At 32.9% G+C, this 15,371-nt stretch overlaps 1 pseudogene; it reads right to left on the reverse strand.

The window, feature by feature from the left end:
- Positions 1 to 787: 787 nt before the first annotated feature.
- On the reverse strand, positions 788 to 15,115 carry LOC131159476 (probable serine/threonine-protein kinase PIX13; annotated as a pseudogene).
- Positions 15,116 to 15,371: the final 256 nt, after the last annotated feature.

Here is a 15,371-nt window from a genome sequence, read left to right on the forward strand (position 1 = left end):
GCCAGGCATATAAGGAAATAAAGTTGAGCCTTCCTAACAGAAATTGTTTTTATGAGAGTGGTAAGCACTTGATCCTAACAAAATAAACTCCTAAAATGGTTGTAATAACTTGCCCTTGAGATATTTTACAACACTTACGCACTCAGGTTTAATCCCACTCCGTGTGTGTAGGTGTCTATATATTAAGATGTAGTTTTGGGATTCTAGGTTTTGAGTTCAAGTTTCCTGCTTAATTTTTGGATTAAAGGTTTAACTTTTTAAATTCAAGTTGTTGGCAAGTGATGATTGTTTGTCGTGTCACTGATTAATGATGACTTTCGCTCAATGATTAAATGACCTTTAGCACTTGATTTGACAACAAATTGTATGAATGGACGACTTCCCAATGGATGAACCATCTTCTTTACGATTCTCTAAATGGTTCGGTGATGAACGGTTCACCTCACATGGGTCGACAAGACTCATTATATGTGCGACTTAGGTAACTTAGAATTGAAAATTCTTATGGTGACATCAAGGTAAGAGATATGTCTTTGTTTATCATATCTCTAGGCAATTGTTATAATCAGATAACCATTAACATATATTAATATATCTTAGGAGTTCCATAAAAATGACATAAAAAATAAGTAACAACACATTCGATTATGTAAAGTCTTATTTTTTTTATAAAAAATAAGCCGAACCTCTCTATCAATTAAAAAACTAATAGTGATGGACATAATTTATTGACACATGCATATGATTATTTATTTTATTTTTTTAAATAGAAGGGTCTAATCGTATATTAATTGAAATTAGATTTGCTGCTATGCATGTGATGAAGAGGAGGCCGGATGGTGGCGCGGAGGCGTAGTAAGCCTTGAAGTGGGCTTGGCTGCTTTTGTTTTTTATTTATACTGTTGATTCTCTCTAATCTCTCTAAAACTTCCTCCATACTAGGTCGGTTCTTCGGGTCGGTTTCGAGGCAGTGTTGAACCAGCTCGGCCATTTGGGTCGCACCTTTCAATGGGTACCGGCCCTCTAGGCCCGGGTCCATTATCATCATCAGCTGCCTCTTCTCTGGGAGAGACGGCCTAGCCCATTCCACCAAGTTCTCCTGCCCGTTGGGCCGGTTCGTGTCGAGGGCTCGTAGGCCCGTTAGCATTTCCAGTAGCATCACACCGAAACCGTACACGTCACTCCTTATATACAAGTGACCTGTCAATATTCAAGCATATTATTTACTAATAATATATTTAAAATTTTATCAATATATTTATTAGTGTTAGATATTTTTAGGGGACATTTGATAAAGTTAAGTGTTGACTGTTGATCAGAATTTAAATATGATTTTATAAATTACTTTTGAATTAAACTTAAACCCAGCAATAAATTTAAAATTTAAATTATTTTTACCTTTTGGTATCTAATATTTGAATGTGTGTGTTATTTTTCAATTTTAACCTTGTCAAAAGTTAAAAATATAAATATTTGATAAAATCAATCAACAATAACATAGGTTAAGTTTTTAATTTAACATAAATAATATTTTCTTGTTATATATTTAATTAAAAATTATAAATAAAAATAATATAATTTATTATTATGCAAAAATAAACTTTATTGTTTTAATTTTATTCACTTGGGAATTGAGTTTTTTTTTTTTTTTTGTCCTTTTTTTTTTAATAAGGAATATAATAGAAAAAGAGACCTCTGAATTTGAATTAGACATATTTCCCATGTCTGATTCTATTATTAGAAGAATTAAAAAAAAAAAAAAAAGATTACTGTTTTTTTTATTTTATTTAGAGTTGTCATCAAATGCTATGAGAATAATTGGTTAACTTATTTAGTATATCAATTTAGACGTGACCTTTATTTATAGATCATTTCGATCAAACAAACGCCCTTAGTCATAAACTTCAAGAAATATTTTGACTATGCCTAGATGGATCTCACATCAAAATTAAAAAGAAAATAAAAAATTGGTTGAAAAAACTAGAAAACCTAAACAAAAAAATGAAGTCAAAGTAAAAATAAAAATAAAAATAGTGTAATTGGTATTAAAATGTAAGGAGGTATTACCGGTGGAAACATATTCCGAAGCAGCATAGCCGTAGGTGCCCATGGGCCGAGTGGACAGCCCAAAATCTGAAAGCTTGGCATTGTAAGACTACATAGAGAAGACCACTTTGGGTAAAATACTTCTATAATGTTATAAAATGATACAGAAATTAATAATAAAATAAATAAAAATGAGCAGAAAAATAATGAAGATGAGACCGAATTTTACGTGGTTCGGATATACCTACTCCATAGGCGGATGGGATCAAAACTTCACTATTCAGGAGGAAGTAAAACATGATATTAGATAAACTCGTACACGGTATTTCTCCACTTTTATATCTCTCATATTCTTTACCCATCTTTCCTTCTACACATCAATCTTTCTCTTCTTCTTGGCGTGTTCATCTTGTGCATGTGTATTTCTTCTTCACACTTTCTCCTTTTTATATAGCCGCATGAGAGTGCAAATTTAAAATTTTTAATTCAAGGGAGTAGTTGGACGGATGACAAGGAAGAGACAAGAGGTGATGGTCATGGCCCATGGGGGACATCAACTATTGATGACTGATGGCATCAATTATTTTATAACACTCTCCCTTGGATGTTACCCATATATTAAGTCATTCTACTAAGATCTTTAAGATATCTCATTCTAATGAGATGATCCAATTTCTTGAATGTTCTAATTGGTAAAACTTTGGTTAACATATTTGCTAGATTGTCACTTCATCGGATCAGTTGAACATTTTTATCACCATTCTTCTAGAGTTCATGTGTATAGAAGAATTTTGGAGAGATATGTTTCATTCTATCATTTTTTATGCATCATTCTCTCAGCTGAGTTATACATGTGACATTGTCTTCATATAAAACTATTGAAATATCATTAATTGATTGAAGACCACAATTTTCTTGGATATGAAAAATCATTTATTTGAGTCATACACATTCTTTACTAACTTCATGGATAGTTAAATAGTTGGAGGATGTTGTTGTAATCTTCTATTTTACTCTCAAATAGCATCGAATGTATTTAATTCCATTCCAGTACTGCGGAGTAGGAGCACAACTATATCTTACTAGTAGCTTTACAACAAATGCAATGTCGGGTCTTGTACAATTCGACAGATGCATCAAATAGCCGACAACACTTAAGTATAAATACTTCAGGACCAAGTAATTCCTCCTCCCTCATCATAAGGTTTAAATATGGTACTTTAGAACCAAGTAATTCTTCCCCCTCATCATGAGGTCAAAATTGATCTTTCTTAATAGAATTGCACCATCATGGGAGATCCTAAAGGATAAATTTTATCTATATAAAATTGCCTTAACACCTTTTCGGTATATTTAGATGGATGAACAAGTATTCCGCTATTTACATGTTCAATTTGTAGGCAAAGACAATATTTTTTTCTTTGCTAAATCTTTCATCTCAAGTTTCGCCATTCAATAATTAGCAATTTTTAATGAGCTCTTTAGGAGTCCTAACTAAATTGAAACCATCAACATAAATAATTATGCAAAAACACAGGGACAAATTAGATCGTTTATGAATCCTTCTTTAACAAGATACACACTTAATCGATTCTACCACATGCGCTCAAATTACTTTAATCCATATAAGGAACGTTGGAGTTTAACTGAATATAAATTTCTAGGTTTTGCTTCAGGAAATTCAAATCTTTCAGGGATTTTCATATAAATTTCACTATCCAACGATCCATATAGATATGATTTTACTACGTCCATAAGACACATGCTTAGTCCTTTAGCGACTACTAGCCCAATTAAAAATCTGAAAGTGATTCCATCCATTACAGGGGAAAATGTCTCTGATGTGTTCCTAAAATGCACTATTTTAGGCCCTTATTTACCTATGTTTTGTTCTTATTTATCTTGTATTTACCCTTTCTTATCATAGTTTGGGATTATACATGGTTTATTCATGTTTCAGGAAAAACAAGTTAAACTGAGGAGTTAAGCAATGCAAGAAGCCAATGGAGTAATTGGGAAGCACAATGCTCAATCAGATGCTCAACCAAGTCCCCAAAGCTTCAGTTCATCAAAGCAAACAAGACTTGGCTCGACCATGTGGTGTGACTAGCAAGCACAAGGGGTGACCAAGTCACAAGAAGAAGACTCCAAGGTTCAGACTGAAAGTAGGATTGTTGACTTTTTTATTCCGATCCCTATTTTGATGCTGACAAACTACGAGGATCTTATGTGTATTTAAGTGCTTGAACAAGTCTATATCTTAGCACGCACATAAGATTAAAGGGTCATGGAAGCCAAGAGGAACTTGAAGACTAAACATCTGGTGCACTCCTTGGAAATACCGAAGAGCAAAGAAGATTGAAGACATTTAGCTGTTTCAATTGTAATTGCATTTATGTTTTGATTTGTAATAATCGCACTGCATGCATAATGGGAGTGACAACTCAATAACGACCATAGATTGACCATTAGGTTCCACAACCATTTAATTAAAATGTCATAGCTTGTTCACACAAGATTGGAAAAGTTTAAAGGCAAAGTAGGGCCAAAATTAGGTCGACCGACGTTGCATTTTCAAGCTTAATTAAAAAGTCTCGGCCGACTGACCCCTCATCTATTAAATGACTCATTCGACTAAACCTGCCACATGAGGCATGTACTATGAAGCCTCGGTCAACCGAACCATTTACTACTGAAAAAACTCAGTCGCCCGACCTTGCCTTTGGCCTGGGTCTTAAGCCTTGGCCGACTGGCCTCTGAGCTTTAAAATTGGCTTGGCAAACCAATCTTGTCCCCTCAACAAATCGGCCCTTTCCTTCGATCGACCGAACCTATGAAGGTTCAGAAAATCACCTTAGTCAGCCAACCGGTTGCCTCCCATAGACAATCAAACCCAAGAATTGATTTCAAAATTTTGTGTCTATTTAGTCAACCGACACTGAAGGTCAACCGACCGAACCTCTCAGATTTAGCAATTTTTAACTGCAATTATGAGGGTTAATTTTTAATTAAAATTGTACAAAATACCGCCCGTGTCCCTAGCAGTTATATTTTTTGAGAAAGTTATATATACTCCTTCATTTCCCTTGACTAACAATGAGATTAACAATGGATTAGCAAAAATCATCTCAAAAATATTTGTGCTATTTGTCATACTCTCATTCATACAAGCTTACATTTTTACTCTTTCTCATATTATTCTTGCATAATTACTTTACAAAGAGTGCATAAAGTTCATCTTTCTCATTTGCAAAGTCATTGCAAATTGTAGATAGATTGAACTTTTACTATTGAGGATCTTACATACTTAGAAGGTTACACTCTCATTGTTCATTGATATTTGATATTGATTATTGGAGAGTAAACGAGAGTTCTTCCCTTGTTATTTAATCCATAAATTTCTTTTGGGCGGTAAACCCTTGGTGAGTGGAAGGCAGGATTAGTTTGAGACAAGATGACACCCCCACGGCACAGGAATAGTAGGATTAGTTTGAAGGCACATGGAATGCAATATGAGAAACATAAGGCACATGAATAAAGCTCACTTGAGCAACTGTTAAAGAATTAGGTTTATTCTCATGAGGGAGACAGTTTTTGCTCGAGGGGGAAATGTCTAATCCGACATATAGAATGATCACGAATGCTTCCATTGAGGGGGAGTGGTTGGAACTCACAAATGAGGGAGAAATTATTGAGAATTTCACTTGTAAGTTTATCACACATAGGAAAAATGGTTAGTCCTAAGATTCAATAGGTTTAAACTTTTAAATTGAGTTGATGTTCACCCATGTATATCAAGCTTCCATAAAAAATTCTCCAGTGGTAAAAATAATACATGGTGATCATTTTTCAATGCTACATTAAGATTGTGGAGATTACAATAAAATGAAAACATTATTAAATGATGACAACTTATCTCATTGATTAGGGAACTATTGGATCAATTCAAATATTAGATAATATAATCTATGACAACTAATTTGTCAAATATATAAAATCCTACAATATGGTTATGAATGCCATGAGCTAGTGTTCTTAATGATAAAACCAATAAGTTTAGATGCACCTAAAGATATCATCCACAAAAGAAAAAAATGTACACCTAACATAGTACAACACATGAAAATTAATAAAATTAATTAAATTGTTAGTAAAAATGGATAGGAGATAATCAAATGTAAAACAAACTAACATATCTTAACATGACTCACAATAATTATACTTTAGAGCTATGCAAATCAAATATGTCATTGTTTTGGGAAAAGAAAACAATTTAGTCAGGAAGGGAAGTAACTTAGATGCCATGAGATATTGTACCTCCTCCACTAAAACCATGCCAAATATGCTTATGTATGGTCAAATTGCTTATATATGCCGCATTGTTTTTGTGAAGAGAACACGATATCCCATAACATGTAAGCATTTTCCAAATAAAGAAAGTTGAGAGTGTGGGGGGTGGGGGGAGACAAATGGTTAAGTGGCTCTTCTTATTGCTCATACAAAGTAGCAATTTTAACAAAATATAAAGTGTTTAGTAGTGGTGTTTTGGACATTGTGTATAACAAAATATAAAGTGTTTGGTAGGGGTATTTTGGACATTTTGTATAACAAAATATGAAGTGTTTAGAAGGGTAATTTTGGACATTTTGTATAGCAAAATATAAAGTGTTTAGTAAGGGTATTTTGGACATTTTGTATCGATGAAGGACAAAACAAGAGCATGTGAGAGTTATTGAGTAAGTTGTGTAAGCCAATTGCATATATAATAAAGTTTAATAGTGACTTGTTTGGCATACCAAAATGTGATGGATAATAAGTGAAATAGGATGAAAAAATATATGACGAAAATGTAAAAATATAAAGGCTAATTTAGTTTTATTTTGGCATATCAAATATTGGGTAAATATATTATAAAAAAATTAATATTTACTTCATTGAGCAAAATGTTTGAGGGCTTGAAGTCTCGGTAGATAATTTTCATCCCTGACGTGTGCAAAAAATTAAGGCCTCGAGCGGCTCCTATTGCTATTTTGAGTCATGTGCTCCATGCAAGGGACTCTGCACCTTCTGTAAGAACAACAATATAGAAAAATTATATGAGTAAAATGTATAAAGGATTCAATGATTAAGGCAAAAAAAAAAAAAAACATAGAAAAATACAAGGACTTATTTAGTTACTGTTTAATTCTTTGAAAATTTTCATTATAACAATACTACACTTTACGATCCAAAAATCACACTAATATATAACTCTTGTTTTATATAATTGTATCATTTGATCACAAAAGTATAAATATCGTATTTAGAAAATAAAAAATGATGTGATATTTTTTTAAATTAAAAAAAATAAAAAATATAAGACAAAGTAATAATCTTTCTTTTTTCTTTTTGTTCAAAATCATGGTTTTCTCCTTAGTAGCCTTTCGAGATTTGTATTTCAAAAGTTCTCCCTCGACACGTGTAGATCCGATGGCTAGGGTAAACCCCACCGATCTCGCACGTCTGGTTGAGAAATACAAAGATCAAGAAGGCTAATATTTTTATTTTTAATTAATGTTTTCTGTCCTGATTATGGGGTTTGGGGTCTTACTGCGGAAGAGGTGACTGTCCAAGCTTCCCTTCTGCATGTATTCATTGACAAGGAGGAATTCTTTTTCTTCCCAGCAGCCTCACCAGGTTTGGATGACTCAACAGCCCTAAGAACTTCACCTCCGACTGCATCCACAGTATCCATTACACATACATGTATAGTCAATTTTAATTCTTAATGAAAAGACAATAGGAAGTTAATTTCAACTATTTTTAAAAATTTAAATTAAATTTTTACTAAATTACTTAGGTGCCAATGATTTATAAATGCTGTAATTCTAAGACATCTTACGATTTCTCCACAAATTGAGGGTATTTTAGGAAGAATGAGGGAACAAAATGCAAGCTAATTAACCAAAAAGTGAAAAAAAAAAAAAAAAAGAGTTTTACGGATTTCCCTTGACATTTAATTTTTAGGACGCTTATACCCATTCGACCTTTAGTATGTTGTGTTTGTTAAAAATCTTGGTAGATTATAGATATGTGTCTTTTTGTTAAACCTAAGAAGATGTTTGATATAATATTTGAACCCTCGTGGAATGCTTGTCTTTGTCAAAAATCCTGATAGATTATAAATATGTGTCTTTCTGCCAAACCAAAGAAGAGGTTGATATAATTTTTGAACCATCGTGGAACGCTTGTGTCTTTTAATCAAAACCTCATTAAAGATTTGTGTAATTTTTAAAACTTTAGAGAAGATTCACGTATGACAAATCTTAGGAGAAGTTAATATCTTTTGCTCTATCAAAATTATACTTCACGCAATCATATATACTTGGACTCTATTCAAGTTACTTGAATTGAGGGTGGTTTTGATACTTTTTTTTTTTGTTTAATGAACATTCACCTTAAAAAAAATAAAATTGGGTTTAATATGTTTAGTAAATAATTTTTTAGTTTTTCAAAAGATAGCTTTCAGATTTTATAGGAAAAAGTTATGAATTTGAAACTATTAAATGGTTCAAATTTTCTTTGCAATGAATTTATTCTATTTCTGATAATTTTAGTCAAACAACTTACAAATCAATTTTAATGATGAGCTAAAACAATTTTTACCATTTAAATCAACCCCTTTACATCCATTTCTTTTTTAAAAGTTATTTTCCAACAACTAAATAGAAATTCCTAAGTAAATATTCTAACACAAGTATATTCACAACCCTATGATCAATCTAGTGCAAGTGATGTAAATATACTAGAAATTAGATAAAGCAATTTAATTAACAGCACATGCACCAGAAAGCAGTAAAGTAAGGGTGACACGCAGAAATGTTATCAAGGTTCGGCCACTTGCCTACGTCCCCGCCTTGACTAATAAGTACAAGGATTACCACTATAATTGCGCACTTAAGTGGGTGGAGCGGCACCTAAACAAATCAAGTCAATTAGCATACGGCTTACCTTAACCTTTATAACCAATCCTTACCGGGCTAGATTATCGCCCCCTTAGGACATGCTTGGAAACACTCAGATTTTACAATCAAAGAATATTGGTAGAGTGATTATGCTTTTGTGTAAAGTAGATATATACCCAAATACGTTCAATCACATACACCACAAATTGATTTAATATGTAAGCTCAGTATAGTTTAATCTATCAACTCTCAAATATATTTACTATCAGTCAAATATATTTACTATCAGTATAATCAGTGCGTGAGAGTGCAAACCAGTTGATCTTTGTAACACAATACGTATTCAATCAATGTGCTTAAACAAAGATGTCAATCAAATCTCAAGTATATCAATCAGTAGGATATCTCAATCATGTAAACGTCAAATAATGTATATGCTTGGTTTGCAAAGGATATCTAATCTTTGTATTCAGAAAAATGATTTGTAAGTCAATGGATATTGCAACAAAGATTAATATCACATAAACAAATATCTTTTCACAAATGTGTCAAAATAAATCACCCAAGTTATTTGAAAATGTTTTTGAAAAAGTTTTTGCAACCCAAAAACAAATACAAACTTTCTAAGATATTGCAACTAATATGCAATACTCAGAAGTTTAATACAAGTCTTCTTAGAAGAGACTTATTAACAAAGTCCACTAAGAACACTTAGGTTTGGCTCTCAATAAAATCGAGTCAATCAATCAAAGGATGGGAGAGCAAACCTATCAAAACAAACACTCAATCCACTTACAGAAAGTTTAAGCAATAGTAGAGGGTAAGTATGAGTGAATGGAGTATGAAAATGAGTAGTAGAAATTTTTGGCTTGAGAGAGAATTTCTTAATTGAGTTGACTAATCTTGTTCCTAATCATCCCAAATGAAGGGGAATAAATAGACTCCCCTTGAATTATAACTATTATGGACAAGGTTGGGATTATTAGAAAAGTTTTAATGACATTTAGTTAATTTAACCCTGTTAAAAAATTGTTAACCGTGATAAAAATACAAGGCAACTCGAGAGCACCAGTCGACCAGAACACTTTCAGTCGACCCAAGTTCATAGGGTTCGGTCGACCGATCCAAAAATGAACTGCCTAGGTCAGTCGACTGGACATATATGTCTAAGGTGATTTTTCCAATTTTGCGAGGTTCGGTCAACTAGGGTCATTTTGAACTAAGCTTGTCGGTCGACCAGACCGTTGAGTTCCCACACATGGGAACTCGATCAACCAGGTTGGTGGTATACAAATTTCTCTCGATCGACCAGAAAGTCAAAATGTTGACTTCAAAAAGGTTTGGTTGACCGGGGTCAAAAGAACTGTTAAAGCTCGGTCGACTGGGTTGTGGTCAACTTGTTGACCCAGATCAGGTTCAGTCGACCAAGGGCAAAATGAACTGTGCAGGTCGGTTGACTGAAGGTGCACATTTTGTACAATTCGATCTTGTTTTATTCCACAATCACCTTATTCACATGCCTAACTCATATAAGTGCAATGATGAGTGTCCTAAGGTCTTTTCTAGGTCCTGTTTCAATTATATTTCAGTCTGAGCTCACTTATTAGTCCTTGCATGTGATGTGTGTGATTATTACAAGAAAAAGTCCTAATTACTATTACAGACCCTTTAGCATAAACGAAATTTATTACAATACATTAAAACTGGGTCTTCAATCTTCACTTTCTTCCATGTGCATTAAGATCCTGCAAATTAAGTTCCTGCACAAAACTTCAAACACCCATTAACTATAATGAGTATTTGTCATAATTAAAACCAGGTGTGACCTATAAGGTCAACAATAAAGCCATGCAAATTTAAATTCATAAAATTATATGGCCATGAAAAAATTAAAAGGGGGCTTTTGGAGATGACCATGAGTCATGGGCTATGTGGCCAATAAAGAGCAAAATTGTGAGCATTAGAGGAGATTGGAGCAGCACGTGAGGCCCATGCATTTGCATGGGCCATGCATTCAAAGAAGAATGGAGTTTTTTACCATTTTATCTTTATTTGAAAATAATTTATTAAATAATACCCTGTTTGGAAAAATATTTCCCAAAATGACTCTAATGTAATCTCGCTGCTTGGTCCAGCGAGATTTAAACGGGAAGGGGAATTATGTGATGACGTGTGGAGGCCAAATCTCGATGTGGAGGCCAAATCTCGATGGATGGAGAAGCTGCTCCATCCAGCAGCATTAAGTAGGTGTTGATGTTTTCTTTCAACTCTACCATTTTGTTGGGGTGTTTCAACACAAGATAATTGATGTATTATGCCATGACTATTGTAGAAATCAGGCATGTTAAACTCTTGCCCATTATCAGTTCTAAGAGTTTGAATCAACGTGTTGAATTGAGTATGAACATAAGAAACAAATTTTGTGAGAATAGTACGAGTTTCTGTTTTGGTTTTCATGAGATAAAGCCAAGTAAATTTTGTATAATCATCTACAATAGTGAGAAAATAATGAAAACCAGAATATGAAACTGGTGAGAAAGGACCCCAAATATCACAATGAACTAATTGAAAAGGTTTATTTGAATAGCTACTTAATACAGGAAATACAAGCCTTTTCTGTTTGGCTAAAGGACAAACTTCACATATATGAATTGGATTTGCTGATACATTGGGATTTATATCACTTATAAACTTCAATCTGGTAGAGGGAATATGTCCTAGACGAAAATGCCAAATATAAGCATTGATAGTACAATTATTTGCTGAAGAAATAGAAGATATACACTTGAGATCATATTTATTCCTTGCTAGAACAGGAGATTGTTGTAGATGATATAGGCCAGATTTCACTTCAGCAAGACCAATCATCTTCCAGCTGATTAGGTTCTGTAAAATACTTTTGGATTGAAGGAAAAACAAACTAGTAGAATTTTCTTTAGTAAGTTTTGAAGCAGATATGAGATTAACACTGAAGGAAGGAATGTAAAGAGCATTATGCAAAATAATATCAGCAGAAAAATGTATAGTTCCAGTGAAAATAACAGAAGCAGATTGACCATTTGGTAAATGGACTGCAGATGATTGTTTTGGTAGATGAATTGAAGTGAAAAAAATGAGGAGAACAAATCATATGATCTGTAGCTCCTGTATCAAGAATCCAAGGAGAATTATTTTTGTCAGCTGAAATAACATGACATGAAATGATACCTGATGTAGAGACAGTATTTGTTGTAGGGGTCAAATTTGTATTTGAAAGGCTATTTGCAAGGGACAACAAGTTTTGAATTTGCTCTTGAGAAAATATATTTGAGATGCTTGAATTTAATTCCAAAGAAAAAGCAACATTTGCATTGGATAATTTTGTATTTGTATTTCCATTTTGAGGAGTAATAATTTTCTTGCCTCGTGGACCTTTCCATCCAGGTGGAAATCTAATCAAATGAAAACACTTATCTGCAAGATGACCAGTATATCCACAATAAGAACAAATAATATTTCCTTTGGCTTTTGATTTTGTGAAATGAGTACCATTAGTAGTAACGGACTTCTGTGTTTGTGTAGCAATCATAGCATGAGAATCCATGGAAAAACCAACAGCATTAGATAATGATCTTTGACTTTCTTCTTGCAGTGACAAATAAAAAACTTTGCTCATAGAAGGCAAAGGTGATTGGAGAAGTAATTGACTTTGCCTCATAGAGTTAAAATCATGCAAACCAATAAGAAACTTTATCACATAATTTGATTGCTGCCTATCTGTAAAAATCTTTAAAAGATTACAAGAATGTCTATCAAGAATTCCACATCTACAACTTGGAATTGGTTTGTAGCTAATATATTCATCCCTGAGTGTCCTGAATTCATTGAAGTATTCAGTGACTGATCTTACTCCTTGAGAAATCGAATTAAGAGATTTTTCTAAGGTAAAGACTCTTGGATCATCACTTCGAAGATACCTTGTTTTGAGTTCTTCCCAAACATCACATGCAACTGTGAAGTACAACAGACTTCCATGAATTTCTTTTGCTATTTAATTCGTTAGCCAAGATAAAATGAGATTATTTGCTCTCAACCAGGCAATTTGAATCCGAGAATCACCAGAATTTGAATGAGGCAGAGTAACATCTATAAATGCAATTTTATTCTTAATTGTAAGAGCAATGGAGATAGATCTACTCCACGCAACATAATTTGCACCAGTCAAGATTTCAGAGACTAGAAGAGCTTCAAGGCTATCCGATGGAAGCAAGTAATAGCCACTTGAAGAATCATCCGATGGATTTCTTGAAAATTCATCAACATTTGCCATAGAAGCAGAATGCGTAGAAGATTCAGGTTCCACTATAGAAATGGAACAGTAAAGAGAGAAAAGAAAGAAAATTTTTTTTTAAGAGAACAGAAGAAATTTAATCAATTAATTTCTGAAATTCGAAACTCCCTTGATCAACCACAGCTGTGTCTACAGTTGAAATTCGAAATTTGAAGATGACTATGCTTCTTTTGCAATAAGCATTTCCCTGTGAAGTTCAATCAATGTGTCTGTCGGAAGCTATAGCTCTGATACCATGTAAAATGCAGGGAAGCCTTTAAGAAAGCAAGCAGAAGAATCATCTATTTTCTCTTTATTTAGAAAAACTAAATTGAATTATAGTACACAAGTAGACTTCTTATATATAGATACAATAACAACCATCGAACAACTAATCTAACTACACACATTAGTTATAACATCTGTATGTATTTTTTTTGGTTCTTGATCTTGCTCCAGGTCATCTTGTAAACTCCAACATGATTCAAGTTTAATTAGTTTTTTTAGTTTTAGCATACATTTAGTTTATTTTTTTGAATAGTTTATTATGAAATTAATTGATGTCATTGTCTTCTATTTTATAGTCTTATCATTAGATAAGTTTGCTTCTTTATTTTTAATTGTTCAATTATTTTAGTATTTTGAATGAGTAATTGTTAGTTAAATTTATTCTTTTAATTTGTTGTCTTTTATCTTATTGTTGTAATATTGGTAGTTTAGTTTGTTCCCTTAATTTCAATATCCAATCCAAGAATATGAATATGAACTATATTCAGTGAATAATTTTTATTTTCTCTTTGTCATTTTAACACAAGTTTGAAATGAATATATTTTTCCTAAGGAGACGATCTGATCTTTTGGACTAATTATTACAAGACAAACCTCCTATGTTTGGGATAATATTTGCACTGTTCATTTTAGAGTGAGTCACTTAGTAGCAACGAACCTAAAATATTTAGGATTAACAAAATGAACAAAAAGAGGACAAATTAACTTGAATGGCATGATAGGAAGACTTTCTTTTGATTTTTTTTTTTAGTAAATAGATATTATTTTAAATAATTATTACCAAAACTCTCTCTCTCTCTCTCACACGCACACAAACTTACACACAAAATGTTTTTTTTTTTAAATATAGTTTTTAAAGTTTACTTCATAATGTATATCACATGATATTAAATAAAATTTATCTTACATTTAAAAAACGTGAAACATTTTTAACCAAACGTAACCCATGTTCTCATTATCATTGAATAAGAGGTTTGGTGAATAGTGAGGAGACTTTTTTTTTTTGGTCGTTGAATTGGTTAGCAGCTAGCTGCCACAATTGTTTAATTTTACTTGCTGATATATTTTTTAATAAAAAATAAAAAAATTATTTTTAAAATAATGCTATTTTATGAATTGAATTTAAGAATTTTAACTTGATTTAAGTTTAAATTTTACAATTATCAAATCAATTAAATTTTACTTGAGTTGTAAGCATAATATTTTTCGAATTGAGTGGATGAGGTAAAGTTTGTTTAGCAATTTGAGCTAAACTTAATTTAGCAATTATGAATTGAAGGAGTTAAACTGAAATTTAAATTTAAAGTTGCTTAAAATTACGAACCTGCCATTCCTGTAAACCTTGGAAGCTGTCGAGAGAGGCTTTCTTGACGGTGACGGGCATGCCGACGTCGACCTTGGAGGGGGCGAGGGTCCGCCATTCCACCCAACCTTTGAATACCCGCCCGAACCCTCCCTCCCCCAGCATCGTGTCCGGCCTGAAATTCCGAATCGCGATTTTCAATTCCGCTAACGTGAACACTTTCATCGCTGGAATCGCCATATTTCCCACACCACCACCAAAACTCTCCAATAACTCCTCGCCTTTAATGCCATTTTGTCCGGCGACTTCGTCCCCTTCTCTATGCTCTACTTCTGCAATGGTCCCACATAAATGAAACACAATTAGTCAATTCTTCAAAAAGCCTCTCGATCAGATCGATGGTTGTGAAACAGAGAACGAGATTGTGAAACAGAGAATAGAGATTAAAGGATGCGTTGATCAAGTAATTGATCAATTGCGT

The sequence above is a fragment of the Malania oleifera genome, chromosome 1, assembly GCF_029873635.1.
Source record: "Malania oleifera isolate guangnan ecotype guangnan chromosome 1, ASM2987363v1, whole genome shotgun sequence".
NCBI classification, from domain to species: domain Eukaryota; kingdom Viridiplantae; phylum Streptophyta; class Magnoliopsida; order Santalales; family Ximeniaceae; genus Malania; species Malania oleifera.